General features: G+C 28.3%; 1 long non-coding RNA gene across 2 annotated transcripts in view; it reads right to left on the reverse strand.

Moving 5' to 3' along the window:
- The window catches only part of LOC129960979 (uncharacterized), an 88,948-nt gene that overhangs the window by 17,307 nt on the left and 49,631 nt on the right, over positions 1 to 22,010 (reverse strand). The window contains exon 6 of one of the 2 annotated variants that reach the window (XR_008783736.1): positions 539 to 600. This is a non-coding gene — a long non-coding RNA (uncharacterized LOC129960979). Of the gene's footprint in view, positions 1 to 538; positions 601 to 7,756; positions 8,012 to 22,010 lie in introns of those variants that run through there. The other variant, XR_008783737.1, reaches the window with a different exon arrangement.

A 22,010-nucleotide genomic window follows, 5' to 3' on the forward strand; every position in this document is an offset into this window, starting at 1 on the left:
GAAATCTCATTCCGAAAGGCATAAGGCATACAGTTCTTTAATATTAAAATTATTGTGCATGTATTAAATATAATAAAAACCATACACAAAAAAGTGATTGCCAAATTTAGGTAAATTAATGGTTTGACAGTAAAGGCAAATTATAATGTATTCGTCAGTATTCAAAATAATTGGTGATTATAATTAATTCAGTGTTGAAAGGAAACACTTTAAATTTTAGAAGAAATTGAATGTCTACTAATTATTTATTCTTTGTAAACATTTCAGAAATTGTTTTAATTTATCTTAATCTCAGTATCAATATCGACTGATAAATTTTATCTGCAAAGAATTATGCAGTGTTTCTTTCTCTTTTTGCCTTTTTTATTACGTGAAAACGCAGTGAAACTGAATACGTTACGCAGTGAAATTGAGTTTGGTTTTAGATTAATAAAATTAAAATAAATGACTACTGTATTTTCAGCATGCAAATTAAGCTAATATATTTAAATATTCAGTTCTGAAAACAAGTAAATATAACGAAATGAAGTAAACTTACTTTTTTCAAAACTGTTGGACTCTTTTTACACAACGCCAAAAAAGGGAGGCATTTCTTTCTCTCTGAAATTAAAATAATATTTTTAGCTAGTTATCCATCACGAACTTTAAAAGAATCATACATGCATTAAGTCAGTATAAATATGGAAGCTATAGCAATTTGTCTTTAGACATAATGTGAGAAACCTTGAGAAAATCCAATGGAATTCATCGATTCCAACTTAACGTCTCTTTTCTCCTCCCACTTCTAGACACAAATGTTTTAAAACTTCTTTTCCCCAGGGGAGACTTTTGGTCATTAAATTGCCCATACTAGGTTGAAAACCTTTTAATTAAAAAAAATTTGGGAACACGAGCTGAAAAAAAATCTGCTTGTTAGTCGATTCCTTTTTCCCCCATGCTCTGTCAACTGCGTCCGTGGCAAATCCGCTGCCTGCCCCACCCTAATTATGTCACTGCATACTCCCATTTAACTGCGATATCTATTGCTTTAACTCTCGAAGAAATTGATATTATCAAAACTTGGTCACCAAATGTCGCATTTTAGATTATTTGGAAATTTGATAGCGGTGAAATGCATTTCGGTCACCAGGAACGATCATGGTATCTTAGATAAAATAATACGATAAATATATACAATTTTTCTCCAGTCAAGTTAAATCCATTGACCCAACACGTGATTTGGGAATCAGGGAAAAACAATGATACGACATCTCTGATTTGTTAAGGCACATACCAAAAGTAGAGAATCATCCGAGAAAATGAAACTCAAACTTTCCTAAACGAAATAACCTCATTCTTATGAAAAGTATCCAAATACTTTTAGATTTACATATTTTTTTGAATTTTTCAATACAATCAAAATGAACTGCCTTTGAACTTCAACCGCATAAAGAATATACTGATACTCAGAATTTATAGGAAAGACTCTATCACGAGGACATTTAGGTAACCAACTAGAAATTGATGAAAAAGAATGTTTGGGATGCATTCGTTCAGCAAAACACTTATTATAATTTGCAACTTTCATCATTAGTTTTGTTTGTTATTCACAAAATTCAGATAAAAATAGCACATATATTGGGAAAATATAAAAATTTTCTTTAAAAATATCAAACTTTTTCTCATATTTTTTCCTTAAAACAGGCGAAATTTTCCACCACATTATACGAAATCTATTATAAATACATGACCATATACTAGAGAAGTATTATATTGAAATTCATAGTAAATACTTTGAATATTTGAAGAAATATGAGAACTTATCGTAACTAACTTTTAACTCTGCATGTGCGAAACAAACAACTTTCATAATTTCAAAGCCAAATAAATAGGGTGGCTTATATACAAATTCCTATTGAATATTACTTAGATTCTGAAAAATATTGGCATTGTACAGCGATGAATTTCAGTTGCTCTTTAAGATAAACTAAATGATAACGATTTTCCCATAAATTAATATTTTTTTAATTTGAATCTTTTGGAACACTATGTAACTTGATAATCTGGTAAATTTACTACTAGTTTTTGCAGTAGTTGCTATCCATTCTTGTAAGGGAAAAAAAAAAAAAAAAGAAACTGGTAAGTTCTGTCACTGATGTTGGATGCTGTGGTCAAGCTCGAATACGATGTTCCAATTCGAGCCGCAGGTTTCTGTGGAATTTGGATTCTAAGCAGACCTTAGAATCCAAATTCCACAGAATTCTTGTCAGGTGTGTCGACAAGAATTCTTACATATTCTTGTCAACACACCAGCTATGCATAATTCGTAGCTTTGAGGACAGAAGTATGATCATTCGAAACAATAATGGATGTTCCTCAAACTGTTACTGCAATGTAAGCAGCATAGAATCATGACATATCAAGTTAAATAAAGTTACAATTCTAATGCTTCTGCAAGTAATATGAATAATGCAATAAAATGCATTATTATTTATGATGTCTAATTTATTGCAATTTAAATAATGTACTTAATTAATAAAGATGAAAGGGTAATCGGCATATTTCTAACATTTATGCAATTCTAACTACTAGACGATTCAAGCTTAAAAAGTATCAGTTTGTAGAAAAATTGTCATTATTTAGCGTCTCTTAAAGCGCGACAGACATTCAGCCCATCGTAATGCCAATATCTTTCAGAATCTAAATGAAATTCAGCAGAAATTTTTATATTATTCATCCTATTTATTTGGTTTTGAAATTATGATGGAAAATTTTTGTTTTGTTTTCCACATGCACAGTTAAAAATTATTTAATACAAATATTCATATCTGCTTGAATATTCAGTGAATTTACTTTAAATGCAAATATAACGTTCACTGGAATATTGTCATGTATTTTGTAAGTTGCATATAATTTGGTTGAAAATTCTTCTTGTTTTAGATAAAAAGAAAGATGGGGAAAATTTGTGATTTTTCAAGTAAACCCTTATATCTTCCCGAACATGCATGCTATTTTTATGAAAATTTACGTAAATATTGCATAGTATAACACAAAACTATTGATGAAATTTATAATATAACTTTAAATATCTTTAAACTTTCTGTACAGCAGAGTGAGGCAAATCATTTTCTTTTTCATCGATTTCTGGTGGCCATGGTGGAATTTTATCAAAGATTGTAAATTCAGCATATTCTTTACATGATCTAAAATCAAGGGCAATTCGTCATGCCTCTCTGGGGAAATTAAAAAAAAAAAAAAAATGAATCCGAAAGTGTTCGGTTATTTTTGATCGTATAATGTGTAATGTGGTCCAAGAATTCTTCAAGCACTCTCAAATTTTCGCAAATTTTTCTATTATATGCAGAATACTTTTTGTCAAAGACCATAAAAGCTAAATAATAAACAAAATTGTATATTTTTAATTAATTAAGAGTAAATTATATGTAAATGAATAATTTAGCTTTTTGTAAATTACTATATAATTTTAACTCTCCAACAGCTTATACCGTAAGTATTCTTACGGATTAGTCAATCTGTTTTCTGATGCATCCCGCGATTTTCTTGGGAGAGTGTGTTTATCTTTTACTCTTATAGATTTGAATTATATAATAATGGCTCACCTCGTTTTAGAAACATTTGTATTTGTTTGCAAATATTGCATCCAAATAAGGATTATTAAAAATCCACAGTCCGAGGGTTAATGCTGTCAAAAAAAGACGTCAGATTGGTGGGTAAGTAACATTCTCCTAAATAACAGGATGTAAAAAAAGAAGAAAAAAAGAAAAAGAAAGAAAGAAAAACTTTTTCGACTAAACTTTGTACTACACTGCACAGAAATTGTCACAAGCCCACTTACGTCGTAAACAAATTTCATACAATAGCAAAACACTACGAATTATGAGCCATGCGGAATGCACATATATTGCTGCAAATCATTAAGGAGAGGACAAGCTTGTAGCCAACTCGATCAATTTCTCAAATATGGGCATAGCGCCAGTATGCTTCAAAGAACTTTTCAAATTAATATCGTTTATCTTTTTTAATTTCAGATAATTATTGCAAAGATTTTTCTAATATTTTTAAATCTTTCATAGACTAATGTTGTCAATCATTTACAGACTTAATCCGATATCAAAAGACTTGGAAAATTTACCCAACGGTAATTAAATAAATATAGATAAAATTGCAGCAGCTGGGTAAGAAGCATTACGTTACTTATATTTGGAGCCTTTACATACAGAGAAAATGGCAAAAGAAAATGTTTATATACCCCCCCCCCCCACACACACACACACACAATCCTGAAAGACCTGGGTATTATCATTTCCTGTTAGTAAACAGGGGCAAACAGCCAGTTCATTGAATCGCGACAAGTTTTGACTCTATCAAGCAATTTGGGCAGTTTCGAAATTTTTTGACTGAGTTATTTGGAGATAGTCAGCTTCTGAAACTCTCATAGAATGTAGAAACACACAAATGTAGTTCTGCTTTTAATTAAGTATAAAATAATTCTCAACTGATATAAGCCTTTTTTTTCTTTCAGATAATATAAAGAAAATCATCAATACAGCATTTTCTTAACATCTTTAGAATTTTAGAAAAAAAATTATAATAATTTAATAGAAGAATTAATAATAAAAAATGAAATACAAATTTTAATTTTGATATTTATTTTGCATATTATTTTTTATACATTTAAAACTAAGGAAACATTTATAATTTTTTCTAAAATTGCTTCTCTTAGATGCTAAGGAAGGAATGTATAGTTATTTAAAAATTCTCTCAGAATAAACTTAGTGAAAATAAAAATATAGTAAACCTCGAGATATAGGAATGAATTTTTAATAAAATTCATTTAGCATAATAACTTTTATTAATATATATGTCAAAAACAGGATTTTTTCATAAAAACTGTATATAACAAAACCATTTGTATGCTATTTATTGAACAATTGAAGAACAAATATTGATTCATTGTAAACGAATTTCTCTTAAGCATTTTTATTAACATTTATTACATTCAATGGAAAAAATTAAAAGCTGCATATTTTAATTATTTCACCTTTGTACTTAGTTGTACTTAATCAAATGAATTAATTGCTTTCCTTTAAAACTTTACAATAGCATTTTTTTTTCTTAAAAAAAGTTTTAATAATTTTAATAAGTTAGTTTCATAAACTTTATTTTTAGCATAAATTGTTTTTGGATATTCTTGACTAGAAGTAAAGTTCAGTGAATTACCTTTATTTAAGAATTGAAAAACTTCACTTTTAAGACTCTAAAGTACTACTCTCTTAAAATAGGTATAATGGTTACATGTTGATAATTACATTATTCAAATCTTAAAATGTGTCAGGTAATGTAAATATATATATATATATATATATATATATATATATATATATATATATATATATATATATATAAATTCTTCTTTAATAGTCTTTTATTCTTTTTTTGTGTATTTAATGCATGAAAAATATATCTAGCTCTGCCTTTTTATGCTTTCTTTCTCTTATACAAATAAACTATCAGCGTTCCTCCTACAAAATCTTGATAACCATGTTAAGAATAATAGTTAACCACGTGATCTTCCTGGGCGGAGCTAGCTGCCAATCATGTATCACGCGGTCTTCCTGTTGTTGTTTAGTATATTATTTTTCCAGTAGAAGCAAACTTGACTCCTGTACTAGGGGGGAGTGTTATCTCGGCTTTCTCTCTCACCCGAGAAGTTTTATGTGTAGTTCTCTAGGCCTACTACACTATGGCGTCATGTGCCTTTTGTTGTTGATGTTACCAATAAACCACATAAAAGACAACATGTTTCTTCAAGTCATTTCATCCAGACCACAATCTTCATTATCAAATAAATTATTGCGTAATCAAGAAAAGCAACGATAATTTATTTACAAACAATATTCAGAAATATTGAAACTGAATCACTAAAGCAAATGTATAAAATTCCCTGTTCCTTCCTGTCTGTAAATATTTATCAGAAAAGGCGTATTTAGCTTGTTGAGGGGACTCTGGGGCTGAATTTCTTACAGCCCTCTGAAGACATCATAAAATATATTCCTGTCTTTAATTTTCCTTTAAAATATACTTTTAATAATTATAGCTTATATTTGTAGAATATAATTATGCTTTAAAATTGATAACTTATGTAATATCATAATTAGTTTATTTAATCTAAATTGATAATTGAAGCCATTTGAAATGCCATAACATAGGAATGTTATTGAAAGAGCTTCAAAACTCTTTGTATAAAAGAGAATGTAAATAACATCTTCTTAGGAAAAATACTTTGGGTATTTAATTGAATAAGCAATTATTATTTTTTTATAACATTCAGTGAAGAATAAGGCTTAAAAAAATTAATCTGATTCTAAATATTGTATCGTCATGAAGTGACAGTGTAAATATAAAAGAATATGATACTTAATACTAAATATTCAAGTCAAGTTAATCAATACTTGTTCTCAGTTTTGATTTAATTCTGGGATTTTTTTAAAGAACCGGTTTGTTAAAAATTATTTTATTTTCCTTTTTTTTTTTTTTTTTTTTTTTTTCTTTTTAAAGAACAGAAACATTAATTCCTGCATATAAGGAAAACAGTTCGGATAATTTCTACCTTAAACCATTTTTTAACTGAAGATTGGTAACAAATCTGACTCATTCTAAAACATTATCAGGTTATTTTACAAAATAGCAAAGATATAGAGTAAGATATTTTTTAGTAATCCATTATTTTTACACTTAAATGTAAGTGAATTGAAATACAAGTTTTGGAAAACAATTTGCATGGAATTTAAACTGAATAAATGAAAATAAAAATACATAAATATAACAGCAATATGATATATTAATAAATTCATAAAAATTTAGATTATATATTAAAAATAAAGAATAAACAATTATTTTTTAAGCTTTTGAAATACTTCATATTAAACGTGGTGCGAAACAATAAAATTTGAAATTATAGACCATTCATGTACATTGCTTGAAAAGAAGATGATTACAAATATTTATAAATTAATTATTAAATTATAATATTATGCCACAAACAGCTGTCAAATTATTTAACAGATTCTCACATGGAATTTTTTATTCTCTTTTGAGATAAAAATTTATCTTTACTGATTATTTAAAAACTAAGATTTAAGGAATAAAAGAAAAGAGAAATCCAATTTAACAAAATATTCATTACTTTAATAACATTTCAAAATATAACTGTTGGTATTATAAACATTTAAACTGATTATTGATTTAGTGTTGCTTTTACTTGAAAAGTGAACTGAAGATATTAAATTAGGTGTGGTTTGAAAGTGACTTTTAGATGCACTGTTGTAACAAAAATTGCAGTTCATGGACTCGATATTTCATTTTTATTGAACTGAATTTATGGAAATAATTCAGTGAAAGACAGGCACAAGTTTTGCAATGATAACAAATGAGAAAAAAATACTGCTTGAAATCTTTACATTTTAGTTTAAATTTGAAACAGAATTTTTTTTTTTTAATTTCAGAAATATTTCTTCCAGTTTCAATCAAAACAGGGAAACTAAAATGCCACTTTCTATTTAATAAAGCTATGAGAACAGCTCTAATCTCCAGTACATAAAAATTTAGAATTTCAGTACATAAAAATTACAGAATTTTTATTAGAGTTGCATGATTTTGTTTCCTTTTCGGATTTCAATGATTTAGAGAAATTGAGATATTGTTCGCAGGAATATTTACGGTGAAACGTGGCACAACAATAAAATGACAGCCTATATAAAATTTACCACTTTAATAAAAAAAACTTTTCTAAATGAACCAGTTTATTAGATATATTTGTATCTTTCCAAAGAAGAAAAATTCATTCTTAAACAAACAAAATTTATGAAGGGTTCATTTCTCCACCGTACTGTAGGTTGAGCCTTGTACAGCTTCTCAAATGTGTTTAGATCTTCAAATTCCCATGATAATATAATCCAGATATTTCATCGTTTAATGGAATTTTTCACTTTCAAGGATGGACCCTAATGACCTGTTTAAGATAAAAGGCGGTTGAGATAAGTTAATGAATATTTTTAAATGATATTTAAGAAATTATTTAGCAGAAATAAGTGTGAGAGAAGCAAATGGAAATCAGGAATAACATATTACTATTTCTATCAATATGATTAGCCTTAACAACAAATGGAAAGCAAATGATTCTTTGGTTGGTTTGGAATTTTTTGGCGCAAGGGCCAATCTCGGTCAAACTGCGCCAAATGATTCTTTGACGAAAGAATAATTTTGCTTATAGAGCTCATATATCACTACTCATATCATATATTGCTATTGCGCATTAATCATTGAAAATGAAAACTCATAATTCAGATTATATATTTATAAATTCTTCCTCAAACCTAGAACTTTAGATGTGTTTGTTTTTGTACATTTGTAATCCATTAAAAATACTACTTTATTTAAACAAGGCTTTTTTTTTTCCCCGCAAAAATTTTACGAACACCTTTTTTTTATTTATTTATTTTGGGACCTTCTGTCAGCATAAAAAGAAACTGTACGATAGTACATAAACTGTACGATAATATTTTGGATTTTAAAATGCAATAAAATGAATTTTGAAGCTATTATACTTTCAGATAATATTGCGGAATCAAATAATTTTCCTCGCTTTAAAACATAATTGCAACTACATGCAACGGCGACTAATAAGCGATGATTGACGTTTCAAATAATTTCTTTGATTACCTGCGAGAAATTCATGAACAATTCATAAATGTGTACTCGCCTTAACGCTAATTGCTTATATAACCGTATTTTGAATACTAGAAAACCAGAAACTGTTTCCTATACCAATAATTATTATTCCAGCCTAAATGTGAGATATTAACTACGTATATGTCTTCTGATTCTTTTACTTCGCCTTATTGTTTCGCAGTATCGAATTTCTTCACCTCGTTAAGGACTGAAAAAAATAATTTTTGCTTTACTCAAATTGCCTTCTTTCTTCTGTAACGTCATGATTTCCGAGAGATAAAAGAATAACACAAACTTTAATGATATCGAAATATCTCTACTTTTAAGAGATATACATATATAGAGGGGCAAAAACTGTCTTCATTACAAAGATAAATAGCTATATTAAGTACAATAGGGATGATACTCAAATTGCAACCAAATACGATTTCTTAAGCTTTTCATGCTTATACCTTTATGCAGTTGAATTCCACTATTAAAATAGAAAGGTTCTTATTGTTATCTGTTTCTTGGCATACTTTTCTTATATACTGCCATCATCAATATGTGGTTTTTTTGTGAAATAATTTATTTTGATAATAAATTTTGATGAATTATAAATGATATTTAATAATAAATTTATTTTGATAATTGCAAAACAAGAATCGATTTTATCTTTTTTTATCGATTATACTCTAATAAAAATATATTTATTTTATTTAATAATTCCTAATATGATTTTAGTTATTATGATTTTTATGCATCTCATTATCATTTTGCAAATGCTATTTTATACCTAGTCATTTTTACGAAGCATATGACTCTTTTTATTAAGCATTCAATAAATTAGAAAAAACGCCAGAAATCCAAAAGAGATTGCTCAGATATTTTCTGGTTAATGTTTATAATACTTTCAACACAACTAGTCACTTGCATTATATATTTTCTTGTAAATTAACTTTTTTATAAGTCATTTTACAATTTAATATATAATTATCAAGCATTTATTTAAAGATTACGTAGTTAACATTACTCTATAATTATTGAATGGCATATAAGAATTTAAAGCCAGAAAAAGACAGAGGTTTAGTACCATTCAAGTAAAAATAACTCGAGTCACTGGTGATTTTGTTTTAGATGAATTTATTAGATTCAATTTATTAATTTTACAACATATATATATATATATTTCACAATATATATACATATTTTTTTCATTTCATTTCCATGTTACTATATCACTGAATTAAAATCATGATATGATTGATTTCTGACGACGCCATGTCTTCAATATGTTCACATTAACAGTTATTTTGTTAAGAGAGTATTTTTTGGTGGAATTGTTGTATTGCAATGTTTTTGATACTTCGTAAACAGAATGATTATTATTATCAATGCCATTTATTTATTTTTACCGTGAAAGGAAACGGCAAAACTTGCTTTGAGTTGCCTTACTGCAGAGGCAAATTTCGCAAATAACCTTATCTAAACGGGGGGATATGGAGGTATGTGTATGTATCCCCCCCCTTTATATTATCATTTGATGGGAAAAAAAAGGAACAGGAACATGGTCCTGGTAAAAAAAACAAGCACTTTCGAATATACCTGGAAGGTAAAATACTTGTTTACTGTTTCTTATCTGTTACAGATGCGGAATGTCTATAATGATATTTCAAAGCTCCTTTTTCTTTCGGGAGGCTTCTAAAAATGCTCAGCGGCTCTTTGCATTTGTAAATGAAATAGTACCTCTTTTTCCTCCGTTATGGTTTTAGAATGTCAGTGGATGTATTGGGTGTATGTATTTGCTGTTTATTTTTTATCAGAATGATCAAAATGCCATGCCTCAACATTTATGTTTATCTACCTATGAAATCAAAAAAGTTTCAAGAGTAATAGACTAAGTTTTAATTTTAACAAGTAACAAGTAAACGAGTAAACTATATGCTGTCTCTGGTGGATAAGAATGATTTCAACAGATTTAGAAACACATTCTAAACATAAGTGTACAGCAATCAAAAAGCTTAGAAATAGATATTCTAGGCTAAGTACTAACTGTCATGAATAAAGAAAGTTCTGAAGTTTATGGAACATTTATTTTTCAAAAGAGCAATTACCACCAATTATTGAGCGGGCGAACGAGAAACCTCTAGCATAATTTTATTTTCTATTAAAAAAACAACGATATTTTTATTTTTTTATTATTTTTTTGAGCGTTTGTAAATCTTATTAAAAAAGTTGAATAAAATACAACCACTACGTAAATTGGTTAAAATGGCATTAGAACCAGTTGGTCCACTTTTCTTGTTGAAATACATATCAACAGTAATAATTTTGAGAAGGAAATACGGAAGGTTTGAGGTTATTTAGAGCATTAATGTTTACCAGTAAGCCTGCCTAATAAATTCCAGGATTTAAGTTTCAATAAAAGGAATTGGGAGTTCGAACTTCTTAACAAGCGAGAAACTATGACGCCTACTTCTGACTTTTATTGAAACTGAAACAATATTTTTTGAATTGTTTGTTTTTTAAAATCTAAAGAAGGCAAAAATGTCTGTTGCTGAATGATCATTAAAGAATGTAAAATAATTAATAGCTTTGGTAATAGAAGAAGATTTCCAAATTTGGACCACTTAAATATTTTTCAATGACCACTTAAATAATGTAGCAAATAAGTAGTTTTAATAAAAGAAAAATGACTAGATTTTTTTGTAGTTTCATTTATTTTCAAAACAATTAATCTTTTATAAAATACACTTAAAAGTAGAAAAAATAATAAAGAACTCGTTTAATTAAGGAACTAGTTTTCCAGAGTACGTTACCAATTTCTTAAAGCCCAAAAACTACTTTTAATTCTACAATTCACATAAAAATACAATATATGAACTTATGTCCGACATTTTATCCACCGTATCATTTCTTCTTCATATGTTTCTTCAGATAAGATATAAAATCACGTAAATTAAACTTACATTCTTTTTGAAAACTAATTTGGTACTTTTAATGTGTTTTTCTCCCCTTCATTTGCTCTGTCTTGTTCCAATTCTAGTAAGGAATACTGATGATTATTATTTCTTTCTAGCCTATTTCTTTATTACAAAATTTGATTTAAACAGTCTAATTTAAGCGTTTTTTATCCATTTTGAGTAACTTTTGGACAAATACAAATGAAATTCATCAAACTTTATCTTTAAATTATCTTAATAATATTATTATAATGGCCAAATAAGTTTCTTTTCTCAAGATATAACAACATATTTTGTTACTAATTTTAAAATAGGTAAAATTTATTAGTCTTGTGCAATACTTAATTGATGACATATAAACACTTTTTCTCCAGCAATAACCGTAAAGGGCTTTCTCTAAAAACAATTCCATAAACAACATTACAATTTAGATGACAATTCAAATTTGTTAACTCTCCCTCACCGAAGACGACACTGGAGCAAGAAATTGCTCCTCCGACTTACGCACAAAAGTGAGGGCACTTAATCCTCAAAGGCAAATTTAACACACCAGATTTACATAAAAAATAAAATCAGGTCCGGCCCGCAACTATTCGGCCCCTGTGCGAAATTAATGTGTTTCTGTTCCTCTTGTTTATATCGTATATTGGTATATATGCTTAACCCTAAATAAGGTCAAAGCATTGGAATTGGCACTTATACTCACAGAGGCAGCGGCAGGGTTTGCCGCTGTGGCAAGGCAAATCCTATAGAGGAAAAGCACAGTTTGATTAATTTGGCTACAAAATAACTCATAATAATTAATTTTACATTTAATTAAAGGAAGTTAAGTATCATTTAGATGATTTTCATTCAGATATTGATCTTTTTTTGCCATTGTTAAAAATTTGCAAAAATATTTTTTTTCAAATGTTCCGAGTGTTTTTTTACTGACCATCAGAAGATTCTTTGAGTCTATTTTTGATGAGACTTTTAAAATTTAATTGCGCTGAAATTTAATTTAAAAAATATGGTTATATTTCATACTAGTTTGTAGTATATATATAGAAACACAGGTTGCAACACAAAATTACCTAAATTTGTTGCAGCATGATCATGGAAATATTAATCGAAGTTTAACAAGATAAATGCTGTCATTAGTCAGTTTAATAGAACATAAAAAGTAAATTAATTTTTATGCTTTGGGATATAGTTTTTGTAAACGAAAAAGTCATGACATAAATTTAGAATTGCATTTAAATGTGCAATGAAAAAAATCATTGGTGGAGAGTTTTTTTCCAAAGTGGCCAATGGTTCTTTGTGTCTCATTCACAAAGGTAACATTAGTACTGAAAGTAACCTTTTTGTTGACCTGAAAGCATGGACAAAACTTTCAAATTATCACAAATCATTCATTTATAGTCATGATATAATTTGGGTTTTCGGGAAGCCTCTTGATGTAGTATGCCTCCTCAAGAGAGAAAAAATGTGAAACTTAAATTAGAATGTTCTGTTATGCAGCAAGAATATATTTTAAGTTTACTTGGTTTAATCCATAAAAAATTTCCATTCGTATGTTTTGAACTATATTATTTCTGATGATTTTCATTATGTGTTTCGAATTTCCTACCCTTTACTGAAATCGGAACTTTCCATACATCGACAAGAATAAATATCAAATAAATGCTAAAAATGTCAAAAATCAATAAAAATAGTCAATGACATAAATAAAGTAAGAAATAAATGACATTACTAAGTTTCTAAATGCAATTTTTCGAAATTCCACATTTAACTGAATTGCGTACTTTTTCAAAGTAAGTACTCACAGTCAATTTTGAAAGTCATTGGAAGGTCGAATCGACTTCCTTACCATGCGTACTTTTATTTCATACTCAACATTTGAAATTCAAAGGAGGAGTTTTTTCTCGCCGTCTTTTTAAGGAGAATCTTGTGCCAGAAAAAGGGAGACCCCATTCTTCCACAGGCCCCTCCTCCTTGTGCTCACAGGTGAGGGGATTTTTCCTCAGATTTTAGAACATATTATTGCACAAAATCTATTTTTACACTATTTTAAAATAATAATAAAAAAAACTTTTCAGCGATACAAGTTTTATTTTCAAACAATATTTTCTTGTAATTTTAATAAATTTTTGAAAATATTTTTAGGTATAAATTTAAGAGTATGTTTTGGACTTAAAAGTTTGTTTCGGAATAATGATTTAAATCTCTTTAAATATTTATTTCCATGAAAACTAACTTTATTCGTGTATAAATCCTCAAGGGAATGTTGACTGGCACTCGTTCTGTCATTTTTTGTCTTCATTAGATATCAGGAAATTTTATTTTCTCTAATGGACTACCATAAAATACCACTTGTCTAAGGGGAAAAAAAGAATCTAACAAGCATGGTTTGTTAGGAAATCACTATCTTTAAAAGGGGTTAATGTGGGTGCAAGTAAAATTAATTAAATAAAAATAAGAGATAGGGAAATTAATATTTAATTTCTGGTACTAGTATTAGAATACTAACATAATAAAGGAAGTTAAAAAGAAGGAAGTAATAACAAAGCAGGAATCAGATGACTTGACATCCCTGGATAAGTAAGGACAGTTATATATCTTGACTTTTTATCAAGGTCATTTTGACTATATAAATTAATTTTAACTTAATACATATAAGTAAAAATAGGGATAATTCCTGCGTTGCTTCCGCATTCATTAGTTTGCTTTCTATTTAAAATTCAATGCTAACATTGTTATCTTCTTAAGTTGAATATAGAAATATTGTCTATATACGCACACAAATAAAGTAGAAACTTATTGACTGATTTTTCTTTTCGAAACACGATTATAAAACACGTTAAATATGTTTCGAAAAAAGTCTCAAGTTCTAATGATGCATCATTGGAATTTTTATTGTACCGTAATTCCTTTGAATTTTCTCTTGTTTTATTGTGAAAGTTTTGTGACGAAACAGTGCAAATATCGAGTATACAAATCAAGTTTATTCAAATAATACCTCAAATTTTTTCATTAACTAAGAAAGTATTCATATTTCCAACCTGAGTGAAACGAGGTTGGCATCCCTACTAATAATAAAGATAAATGTGTGTGTCTCTGCGCGTTTGTGTTAGTACTCTATAGACTAGATATTTAAAACTATAGCCACCAAATTTAGCACGTATGTGAAAAGTGGGAATGTGCATCTCAGAGTGAGTTTTTGAAATTTTAATTAAAAACTAAGCTGAATTTTGGCGTTTTCCCGCAATAACTTTCATAAATGTTATTGCACAAAAGTGAATTTTGCATTATTTAAAAATTTAAAAAATTGTCTTTTTATTGATAACAATAGTCGTACGAACTTTTGCTGAATTTTGGTAATTTTTTTAAAAACATTTTTTTTTTTTTTTTTTTGCTTAATTTCCAAAGATAGATTAATGCAATGACATTGCAATGATTGTTGCAATGAAATTCAAACCGTTTGCATTATTTCATCAACTATTTGATTGCACGATTTTCTTCCATTGTTGAAAATTAAAGAATAAGGCTTTTGTTTAGTATCTGCGTAGTTTGGGTGACGAATAAACCAGTTACAATACCGCGAAATTTATAAGATGGATGAACCACACATTTACATTTTTAATAGCGCCATGATATCATGGGACTGATCTCCATTAGAGTGTTTCACGAAAACAATGAACGAAGTAACAGGTCGTTAATGTCTAGTGATTTCACGGCATCATTGAAATGAAGTTATATCTAAAGGATTTGATTATTACTAAAGATAATATTCCTGAAGAACCAACTGATCGCCGAAGGCGAATAATATTACATATAATATAAAAACTATGATTTTTTTGCTATAAACAGTTTACATGATTTGACACATGATATTTATATAAATAAATGCCTTTCACATTCGCTTATATAAAATTTTATAAGAATGAAAATTAATCAGAATTTTATTATTGTAATCTTAAACGCATTAATTGGAATTGTAGTAACAGAAAATTTGTCTGATTCATACAAAAATTTCACAATGCAAAGAAGATATATTTTAAATAAAAGATACATTATATGATTTTTTTTTTTTTTTTTTTTTTTTTTTTTTTTTTTTTATCTTTCAGTAAAGAAATGCAAAAATATATAGCAGCTTTAAATACGGATTGTTTATCTTTCGAAATATCTATTGACAAGATGATGGATGATTTATTACTATGCAAAACTCTTGCAACCATAATGTGGCGAGCTGATTTGAATACATACATTTACAAACAACGTATACATGATAATCTAATTTCTTCTGAAGACGATGCATTTAAGAATTAATTTCGAATATGCCAATATATTTATATATATTCACTTACTCCTTTTAAATGATAAAATCCTTCAAAATATACTACTAGCATAATAGAGGAATTAAATATCTCAAAGAATGAAACATTTCAGCAATTATGTATATGAGTTAAACATTTTAAGGGCTCACCCTACACCTTTGCCGAGGGTGTGTGTGTGTGCTCCACATATCTAGTTAGGTCACTTTTCGGGATAAACGTTGAAATCCGGAACATCTGAGCTCAGAGTGTGTATGTCTTTTCGCAAAACGTCTAATTAGATCATTGTTTACAACATCCGAGTAGTATTCAAATTAAAGAAGATATCAGTTTTGGAACAGTATTTAGACTTTTTAAGAGGAGGTGGGAGGTGGCAGTGTAAATTTTGCTTATAGAAAGAATGTGGGTATCCTTCTGAAGGTTAGGTCCGAGCTCTCTTTAGAGACTAGGAACTTTTGTTTGATGTTATTCAGTTTGTCAATCAACCACATCTCCTGCGATGTTTTCAGCTATTCCCCTGAACCCCATCAGAAAGAGGTCGACAGTGATATTTCTTTGCTTTTTTTATCTCCCCCTCTCTCTCTCTCTCTCTCTCTCTCTCTCTTTTTTTTTTTTTTTTTTTTTTTTTTTTGTAAAAAAAAGCATGAATGATAGGTGCCTCACATGGGTTTGCATACGCGGAGTCTTCCGGCCAAGCTATGGAGGAAAGCAAATATTTGTATTTCAATGTCTTCAACAAGATCTAGCAATGAAGTTATTAGCTATTCAAATATGCGCTGAGATGCCATGATCATCCATTAATCGAGTATTTCTTGAATATTTCTTTAATATGAAAGTATGCAGTATATAGAGAGGGACCCACAGGAATCTCATGCATGAACAGAGTTTCAGTACATTGCATTTGTGGATTCTCACATTAGAGACATCACATTTTTTATAGCAAGGCTTCACAAATATGATTTTAGTGGTAAAGAAAAACATACGTTAAAATGTGCAATACAGGCAAATATGTATTTTTTTTAACTTTATTTATATGAATAATTTAATATCTATGACAACATTGTTGAAATTTTTTAATACTGCGATTATAAACTGAAAGGCTTTACTTAAAGCTTGGCTTATTTTCTATAGCTTTTTTTGTTACATACAAAAAACGTGATAAGTATTTGCCTTTATAATACGTTTTGTGAAGTAATTTTTTTTTTATCATATAGTAAGAAAATATAAGAATCGATAAAAGCCATATTATCTTTGAATAGCTAATCTTACTTTTACACATGAAATTTGTTCGGTTAGAATGTATGCAAAAGTAGATTCGTACTATAATGTATAACATCCACTGGTTAAAAATTTAAAAAGTATCTTATTGTCACTACTGCTTGGAACTTCTTCGTTTCTGTTCTTTTTCTTTAGAAAATCGCATTCTTACAAGTACATGTTTAGAATTTTCTTTCATAATCTAATATCAAAGGGGTCAAGTCAGATATCTCACAAAGTGTACATGCAATATATATATATATATATTTAAGACTTAAACGTCAAAAAAAAAAAAAAAAACCTGAATTTTTAATTTTTTTTAAATACATTATAGTACGAATCTACTTTTGCATACATTCTAACCGAACAAATTTCGTGTGTAAAGGTAAAAGATTAGGTATTCAAAGATAATATAAAAACAGAGATTAAAACAAAGTGATGACCTGCACTAGGTATATGAAACATAAAATAAAATTATACTTTAAAAAGTGCGAAGACCTAATTCGTTCTTCGGTTATTCATGAACTTGAAATGTATCCAATGAAAGTACTATTAAATAAGAGTTCAAGATCTCGAAAACCACTCTTTCAGCAGAGCTTCGGAAGCAATGGTATTCATGTTATCATGACCTTTCTCCTCCTACAACAAACGACTTTCTTCACCTGGCGATTTTCTGTTTATTTTATTACAGTTTTTTTTTTTTTTTTTCTCCTGGCTAGGGGAGTAAAGGAATTGTAAAGACGGGGGAAGGTGCAGAGAGAAGGAAGAATCACTTTTCAACCGAAGCGAACAGTTAGGGAAAGAATATAAAAGGAAATTCCAACAGCTGTTGCGTTACCTTCAAATGCCCTCTAATTCAAAACCGAAACAGTTTACAATGAAGGCTTATTTGCTGGAAAGTATACTCAACGGCAAATACTGAATAATATATATATATATTTTTTTAATCTAAAAGAGAAATGATACATGAAACGAAAAGCAATTTCATATATATTAAGAAGAAATATATTGTCTTTTTCTTCTTAAAGACTAAAAGATGCGCCCGTCTAAAGTCTGTTATCCTGTTAATAATATCTTAGAAATGATTGTCACAGATTAACTAACGAAAGTTGTAGAAAAACTTATGATCATTGACAGAGTGCTTAAGAAATAAATACAATTATCATATATAATATACTTTAGATATAAATTTATAATAACATGAAAAGCCTTGTTTTTTTACAGTGCGATCTTTTCTATCCATAATGTTCACGAACACACAAATGAAAACTGATATCTAACATAGATTTGAAATAAATTGTAGTTTGTCAAAATTTGTTACTTAAAACTGCCGAATAAAAATGAAATCAAAATCGATAAAAAAAAAAAAAATATTGGGTTTTGAAAATTTGGAGGGAAAATGGAGCCCTGGAAGATTTAATTCCATTCAGAATTCTTCAGAAATAGGAATTCATCACATTGTTTGACATATGGAAAACGAGTGATTAGATTCAGTGTAAATTCATCAAATCTCTTGTTTTATAAGCCTTATAGGAAAAAAGCATCGTTTATGAGTAAAATCTTATTGTAAAAGTGTAGATATATATTGTTGAAGAGTGCTTTACCAGAGTTTCATTCATCACGAATTTTAACGGCTTATTTTACAAATAAGAATGATCTTTCAAAAAATTTAAATTCCTGAAGAATATATAGTACAGATATTACTGTATTAATTAATTTTTCCATTCTGTTTTATTTCCCAGTAGTAGATTTCGGTTATTGTTTAATGGTGCATCTAGAAGAAAATTAAATTTGAATTCAGCTAATATCACTTATAGATTTTTGCAGCAGCAAATGATCAGTTAGCGAAATATTAATATATTTCTGCATCATCAGGCTTTCTCTTTTTATGCACTCTGTACTTGCAATATTCCATATATAAAATGAAAAGTTATATAGCGAATAAATAATTTATTTCTATAAGAGTACAATTTTTAAAAAAATGCAACAACACTGAAATTAAATCTAAGATGATAACCAAAATGGTTTACATTTGCAATAGCGCTTCTACTCTGGAAATTGATTTTTTGAAACTGATATAACACGCCATCTCATGGAAATGTAACATCCGTACTTGGAAGTTTTTCTTACTACATATGATATATCAAAAATTGCTTTTGCAACTTTTTTCTCCTTACAAATCATAATATCAAAGACCATATCATTAAGTATTCAGAACTGCGTTAAAACATTATGTTAAATTTCGCAAAATCTGACACTTTTAGATAACATTTAAAATATTGTAATCTCTTATAGAACTGAATCTTATCAGTAACACAACCGACTAGTAAACAAGACCATTGATTGACAGTTTTAAGATCAGTAAGGGAAAGTCATACAACAGGCTTAGCGGGATTGTGAAACATGCGTTCACTCATTAACTAGTCCTACTTGCGCTCATTTTCTTACTGGAGTTTAATTACCTTTGGCAGGAAAACTTGGTGATCATTTAGAGGAATTACAGAGAATGCCTATTTCTCATTCTGATAAGCGATGATAGAACAATGAGGGTTATTTCTCAAGGAATAATTATCTTTTTCCCACGGTAAAACTGATTCAGCTTCTTAAAGAACACGCGAAACATCTTAGAAATTTTACCTCTTGATTTGTTGTTCAATGTGTCTACTTTTTTTTTTTTTTTTCTCCTTTGCTCTGACATGATTTTAAATAAGAATTAAGCACTGCAACTTTCGAAGCATCAAAAGTAAAGTCATCATGTATGTATAATAAATATGAATATAGAAAATATCATAGTAGCCTTAATGTAATTAAATGCCGCTGCTCTAATGAAAAATCTGAAATGTGTAAAGAACATTAGAAAACAAGATACAACAGTATTCTCCCCAGAATCACTTATTTTTGTAAGCCGGAGGAAGCTAAGATGGACGTTAAGAAACATGTAGAAAAAATTACACGAAAAGTTTATGAGACTGATGAATTCGTCTCAAAAGCATATCAAGAGGAAATATCTCCTCTTTTTTTCCAATGTGAATATGAATTTTTGACAGATATGAATCCTTGCATATTATAAATTTAAGCACCATTCAGCCGGCGTCCTGGCCTAGGAAAAACGCTTCTACCCTGTGATCTGGGTGTCCCAAATTCGAGTCCTAGATGTACTTTATTCTTTGTTCTATCTGTGAGAAAGAGCCCCCCTGTAAAAAGGGGTTGTGCAGGTGAGTGTCATCTTCATATGAGCTAAAGTCAGACTTCTGCCCTCGGGTGTTTAGGAGTCCATACCTTCAGAAGCTACTGCCCCCCTCTATCCCTAATCTCTTGAACTTGGTTTGAATTGGAGTTCAATCCAAGGGTGATAAGCAACAACAATAACAAGCACCATTCAAGCTTTTAAAAATATCTATTTTAAGATAATCAATAAATATATCGAATGCAGAAAATTCTTCCAATATAGGAATTATAATGTGAAGTGAATAACTGTATACCAATTTTTATAATTTAGAAAATACTGTCTTCAACGGAAAGTGGAACAACTTTTTTTTTATATTTCTAAATGTAAGACAAGCTGTGTTATGTTATCATGAATATTCGGAATTTTTAACAATCAAAATAAAATAATTATTTATAATTCACACTAAAAACATCAAATGTATTATAGTGGAAGAAAGGAATATGATTTAATCTTGCATATATATAATTTAAAACAGATATTTTGCACAAAATGAGAATTTATATATATATATAAAAATAAAAATTTAACAAACAAAGAAAAATACGAATAGATGGTTATCTACTTGAAGAAATAACATATAAACTTGTTTGACTCTCCCATCGGTTTGTGAATATCTATTTTAAATAGACGTCCTTTTTTAAGGGGAGTTGTTTCTAATAAATAAAAATGACTGGTTTGTTTATATTCTTAACATCCAAGTATAAAAAATACATTATATATTATATTACAAATATATGATAGACAACATTTCTAAAATGTGTTAAATGCAAAATTTTGACTAGAATGCTACAATTGCCTTATTTATAAATTTATTACACCTTCTTTAATTAGTCATTATATTAAAAAATTAGATTTTTATTTTGAAGTAAATACTCTTTTATATCAAAATTTTTATCAATATATTTCCATAGACGGAAATATAACCTTTCCTTCAGTACTACTTGGCCTGTTATTATATTCGGATATTATACCATGCAAGGCTGTAACTTGCATTAAATATGGAAACAAAATCATTTATGTAATTATTTTCCTGATTGACTGCAGTTCAAAAAGAATTTAAAATAATCTGTGAAAGATGGCACTAAAAACTGTAGATATATCAAATTTTAAAATAACAAACATTTATAATTGTGATAAATATAAAATTAACAAAAAGTTAGACTCAATAGTTTCCAATATATCATTTTAACAGAATAATATTGCCTTAATATATATTTAAATAAGACTGATAATGAAAAAGAGACTGAATTAAAAAAAATATGCATAATTGAAATTTTTTCGAAAATGGGATTCGTTGAACATTACTTTTAAATGATTAAAGATTACATTTTTTTATTATTATTATTTAAAAGAGAGAGAGAGAGAGAGACAGGACCTCAGTTATTTAGGAAGTTAATCATTTGGATATTTAAATAAATGAAAGTAATAATAGTAAGAGACAAAATGAACTCAATCATTATTTTTCAAAATTTAATTCCTTACATTATGAAGAATCATGTATTATGCTGTTGTTGTTGTTGCTTCTTATGGCACTTGCCA

This window comes from Argiope bruennichi, chromosome X2 (genome assembly GCF_947563725.1).
Source record: "Argiope bruennichi chromosome X2, qqArgBrue1.1, whole genome shotgun sequence".
NCBI lineage: Eukaryota > Metazoa > Arthropoda > Arachnida > Araneae > Araneidae > Argiope > Argiope bruennichi.